Consider the following 6,402-nt stretch of genomic DNA (forward strand, 5'->3'; position numbering starts at 1 on the left):
GACCCATGTCACGAGTACTGCTTCAATGTAGTTACAGTCAACGCCCTCTGATGTCGTGAGTCACTGGACATTCTCCACCTTAAAGTCTGGATGGGATCAGATTTGATCAGAAATATTCAGAAATCAAGTCATTCAGCAACCTGATAATTGATGTCATCATAAAACTCACTGGAGTGTCCTCGTGATGAACGGGCCTCATGTGAGCTATTAGTCTGTGATGAGGAGATTTTATACTGAATAATAGCTCAATGTTGTATTCACCTTTGTATTCTTGCTTAACACTTCATTGGTGATTTGTTTCAGTTATTGATAAGTGTCACTCCCCAATGTAAAGCCTGTTTTAAGTCGACAGGCCTCCTACTTCTATTCTGGATGCCACTCAGTGATTGTTTGGGTGAGTAATACACACAGGTGTCTATAATCAGCTGGAACAGTGTTTTCTTTAGTTCTATGCTGCGTGACATGTACATGAAGCAGAAAGCTCGTGTCTACACATAATTACGTGACGGTCACGTAGGTCTGTGATGACGCACTTCCTTTTACGCAGCTTGTACGTGTAACCGTAGCAGCCCATAATGATTTTCTGAGAATGTAATAACGCCTTTGCTCTTAACCTAATAGAGAATGTAATAACTCAATAACAATCTTGACCCAATAATTAAAAAAAAATGTCCTGACTGATTTTGGAATAACATTTTTCAGGTGTAATCACATTTTTTTCAAAACTGACGATGTAATCATTTTGAGGGTTCATGTCAAACATGTTTTTGTAAAATGTATACATTTTACTGTTAGTGTGATGGGAGTCTATTCAAAAACACTTACTTCTACTGACTTCATGTTTGCAAATGTAAAGTAGGCTTCATGTATAATTTGAAATTGACAATAGATGGTAAGATGTGCTTCGTTTTCAGGCAAGTTTCCATGAAACGTAAAATCCCTATCAATGTGGAAATGAACCACCCCACACCCACGCTGATTGGTCCATCAGAACAGAGTGGATCTTAGATGAGAGCCACTCTGGTCTGATTGGACCAATCAGCGTGGGTGCAGGAGATGGCGCTACACACAAGCAAGCGTTCAAGGAAAAAAAAGGACGATTCAATCTCCATGAAATGTTCATTTCCATCTGAGTCAACAGTGATTTCTCTTTTGCCTCAACTGCTCTTGGGAAATCTCCACTTTCAAAAACAGGCTTTTAAATCCAATTTTTTAAATGAACAGAAAAGCCTCCTGCAAACGTTTTGTCTTTTACTCAAATGCATCCGCACATTATCAGTAAAATATTATTAAAATATAAGCTAGGACATTTTATCACATTGATGGTCAGGTTTATACATTACTCGGTTTTGTTATATTTTCAATCAGGTTAAGTGCAAATTTTACATTTTGAGGAAATGATTCCATCTATTTTCCTATATAAATACACTGTGTTTGTATCGTTTTTATATTGACTTTGGCGACACTTACACCTGATGCATCATGTATTATGTAATACTGTATACAGGATGTTCCTACAGCTCAAAGAAGAAACTGTTTACAAACCGTGAATGAAAGGAGAAGGGCGTGTGACCCTGAGGTCGCCACTGATTTCCATCAGAAAAGCAGTTTTTTAAAGGGTAGGGTGTTCGGGATGAATAGAGGACTACTCTGCCGCAACAAGTTCAGCGTCCGTGCACCTCAACAAGTGCTTGATTTGCCCAAGAGCCTTTATTCCATTGACAATGAGTTAATTTTATTTACCCATGTGCTATCGGCAAATGCAAATGTTTTCCCTGGAGGTGGGGATGGACCTCAGTTGGTCTTCTATGGCAAGTGTTATTCATCTATTAATTTAATTAATCCAAGATGAAATATCAAGTTCAGTGTTTTTGAAGGAAGCTTTGCATTGACTGGCTCTATTTGACCTTGATATTCTGTATATTTTATTATTATTATCTCTGAGAATTCAGAGCCTTGAGTTTAAACCATGATTATAATTCTTCAATCATGTTTGATTGTGGGACACATAAAGTGAAGAAGTCCTGTTGAACTCCCAAAGCTGTCGAAGTGACTGTGCGATGGTTACACTAATATACATTTACTTATCCCTACCAACGGGAGCTCTTTGCTCACGAAGCACTCCGAAATGGAATTTAATCATGCTCACAACTGTGACAGCTCATCCAATTAACAGACGGAAGGGGGAGGTGAGGAGAGAAAGCTGAGAGAGAGAGAGAGAGAGAGTGAGAGAGAGAGGTGATGGAGCTGTTGGAACCATGGGAGGGAGTAACCACGAAGAAGGAGGAGGAGGATTAGAAAAGGAGAAGCAGGAGGTAAAGAGAGCAGGGGGGCTAATGAAGTTGGGGCACAGAGATAAACAGATAAGCCTACGATGTGGGGAAATGTGGACAAATAGGACGTCAGGTCCAGAGAGACCAAGTGGCGTTTGCTGTCATGATCGCTGCTGCATAGGTAATAGGATCAGATGTGTTGCGTGGTCGGTCACTGTGGACACTCCTCTCAGTTTGATAAGGCATCCAGCAGCAAATGTGACTCTGAAATGCATGAATATATAAGAGCATAAGTTGATTCTGTGCATAGAATGAATCCAGATTGCATCGTTTGTTGGAAGAGACGACTGAGTCAAAGCAACACAGTGCCAATAGTTGATGCTCAACAACCTAAATCAGAAACTCCCTGATGTAAACAGGGATTGTTTTAAACATTCAATTTATATTTCAATTAGAAAAGCCAAGAAGATGCTAAATAAAAAAAGGCCTGTTGAAATATTAACTATCGAGAACAAGAAATGAAAATGATCTTCTGATCTTCCATAGAATGTACTGAGAAGAACCTTTATAGTGAACCCTAATACTTGTTTTGTATGTAACGTAATATATGACATTGTCAAATGAGCGTGGGATTTAAGTAATTTTACTATAATTACACTGTCTGGCAATTCATGTGGCTTTAATTTATTGATGTTAAATAATACATGTGGTACCCATAACAACTCTTTATACAGACTAACTCGCAAAGTAAGCCAAAACGTTTTCGTTTTTTTCCAATTAAAGATGAGCTGATAATTTAAATGGGGCTACCACCTGTTGATTTTCTCTGCAGGTATAATATGCTCACAAGATATTTCCAGTTTGAGAACCTGGTACGATATGAAAAGATGTGAACTGAAATGAAAGCTCCTTCTTACATAGATATGAGGGACCTTTTGTACAAAATTAAAGGTAGCAACCGTTCCTCAAAAATAAATGACAAAACATGCTGGTTATTGTCTCCCAAAAGGACCCAATATGTTGTGCCAATATTCTCTGGGCAACATTGTTGGTCGGCACCTTTAATAGTGAGAGAGGACGGTAATTATTTGCATGAACACGAGAGGTTGCTTACAGTGCTTGAATTGGAACAAAAAGCAGCAGCTGCACTGACTGTGGCTTTTATCTGAGATAACATATGACTACTGTACATCTTCTGAAAATACATGTAAATTCATGAGGAGCAAGAAAGGATACACAATTAAATTGTCCAATGTAAACTAATGGTTTAAGCTGAGAAAGACTACAACTAAAGGCAAGCCATAATGTTTAGGACTTGTTTCCAACAGTGATCCTAAACTTGCTATATTTAAATACTTATTTTATTATCTACACATATCACAGCCTTCAACTTAAACATTTAATTCGTATTCTTCTGGCTATGTTTGCCATGTAAAATCATATTCTGAAAATCGAAAGAGCAGATTTAGAAAACTTTTAAATAATAATAGAAAATAGTTTCATTAATTGTGTTTATTCTAAACTAGAGCATCCTATTTCTGTGTCCACCAACACTCTGTGGAGCAGTCAAAAGAGCAGTCATTTCCACTATTTTTGCAGTCTGCCTTGTATGAATCCTCAAATGAAACAGCCTGAAATATTATTTATGTGTGAGTAAAGTAGCCTAACTCTTATTTAAAATCTCATGTGTATTCATGCTGGTCAGTGTGCTGACTGCTTGTACTAGTCATGAGGTTAATGCATCTTGCTGATGCATTCGATCCATTTAAATTTCAGGACAAAACGCCTAATAAGTAATGTTCCAACAAAGAGGCCAATAACACTTCTGAAATAAAGGCTATGTGTTTGACTGTAGTTAATCCTTCCAAGGACATGATATTGAATTGAGTTTGAGTTATTGCTTACCGAAACTACCTTAAATCCCCTGTTGGCGCCATAAAATCCAAAACTTCATTGCCAAATAATTTATAGCTTTGCTGGGCATACATTCTCTGTTCCAACATCACCTCCTTAATTTTACAGCAATAAAACCAAGCATGTTATTATTTGGGGTTTCCCAGTGTAATCTCCTGCTGGTGGCCACTCAGTACTTTAATTAATACAACTAGCGATGTGCTTTACTCCTGTGGTTCACATACTGGCTTCCAGGGCAGCGGCCACCAAGGGCCATTAATAACTCTCCCAGCAAAAGACTTACAGTAATTAAATCTCACCACTATTTATTCCCTAGATGCTTGATTGTATTACATTCCAAGGAACAGACATATCAGATCAATTCCAGACTTGACCTGGTTCCGGACCACAAAGTCATAATGTGTATGGTTTACTGGGCTGTGCCGATCAACTTTTTGCCCTGCTTCTGGTGGGGCCTGAGAATGGAGATGTTGATCGATCTGTCAGTCTGTTGTCTTTCCTACACTTTTGTTCAGCTATCCGAAGATTGCCATGAAATGTAATCATCCACAAAATCAATTAATTATAGTCATAATTAATGTTCACAAATATAAAAAGTACAATTAGACAGATTGCCATGAAATTCAATTGTCATTGAAAGTTCACAGTCCCCAGAAAGTCTGTACCAACAAATGTATGAATGCATTTTATCATTGTAACATGCCAACTACTATACACAACTATCATATCTGGATTGTAACATGCCAGTGTTAGCATGCTAATGTTACCAATAAGGATAAAGCAAAGATTGGAGTTATAGCTGCAACTGACACAGTAAAAGTAAAACTGGTAACACATAGCTGATATGAAAAGTGTTAGCAGGTATAAAATGTTGGACCCGATCTGCAAAAGACCTGTGGAAAATCTACCTGAAGTCAACGTGAATAGGTTCATTTTAACAAAATAAATCCACATCTACTCTTTAAAACCAGCCGTTCACTTAAATTAAGCTAGCAGCACTTTACAAACTCTGTTGAATCGGTGTTAATCACTTATTATCTGGCGATAGCAATGTGCTTTCCTGCCTTTCCTGTGTGTTTTTGAACCATTCATTTCTTACATTTTTCTCATTTAGCTGCTGGCTAGTTAGCTAGCTAACATCAGATAGCTAATTCCACTATATATTTCATGCTGGTTACAGAAAATGAACGGGACTGCAGGATGGTGGACACCAGGAGACTAGCCACTCAAGTTGCTACAGCCACAAGGTCTCTCTACGGGGCTGGAGCCAGCTCTCTTCCCGGCAACGTAGTTTTCCAGCAACGGGACGTGAGGTGAAGGAAGCGCAGGATGAAATTCTGGTCTAATTTCTGGCCTGATAAACAGTCAATTCATCAAATTCAGTGCCTCATAGCATATTGCTATTTTCCAAGCTACCATGGCTGTCACTTTGTCGAGGCTTTCGTCACACGGATGGGGACTTGGTTTCATCTATCATCCCCCATTTCATTTCATTTCATTACGTGAAGTTACCCTTCAAAGAAGAGAATACCCGCATTGTGGCGCTAATTTCAAATGTTAATTTATATGTGTGTAAAAAAGGCCCTTTGAGTCCTTGCCTGAGTTGCTCAAAAAGGTATAGGAATAAAAAAAATGTTGGTGAGTCCTATAGTCTGTGTGTGAGCAGAAAATAAACAGCTTAATTTTGACATAGATTCAAAACTCAAATTAAGCTGTCAAAGTCTGACAGTTCTTCCAGTACTCTGTGAATATGTCACTTTTTGAATGACGATATAACCGTATTTAACTCTGTTAAACAATGATTACATTACTTATTGTGTTTCATCAGCCATGGCGCTGCTTGAGAAATGCTGGAAAAATTCCAGGAATCTCTGGTTGTGCTTTTGGAAAATATCCTTGCATCAAGTTTGGATTATAAATCATTATTTTTCTTTGTGGCTTCTATGCTGAGAGTTTGGTTGCATGAACAATGTTGTGACCTTTTGATGGAGTTGATCCCCTGGGCTCCGTCTAGATCAGTGGTTCTCAAATGGGTGTACGTGTACCCCTGGGGGTACGTGAAGGCACTCCAGGGGGTACTTGAGATTTTTAAAGAATATATTTAAAATTAGCATCCATTCAAAAATCCTTTCAAAATAGTTATTTAATAAATATTCAATAAAATATAAGTGTAAGTTCATAAACTGAATTCAATGCCACAATGCAATCTCCAGTG

Source organism: Anoplopoma fimbria, chromosome 10 (assembly GCF_027596085.1).
Source record: "Anoplopoma fimbria isolate UVic2021 breed Golden Eagle Sablefish chromosome 10, Afim_UVic_2022, whole genome shotgun sequence".
Classification (NCBI taxonomy): Eukaryota; Metazoa; Chordata; class Actinopteri; order Perciformes; family Anoplopomatidae; genus Anoplopoma; species Anoplopoma fimbria.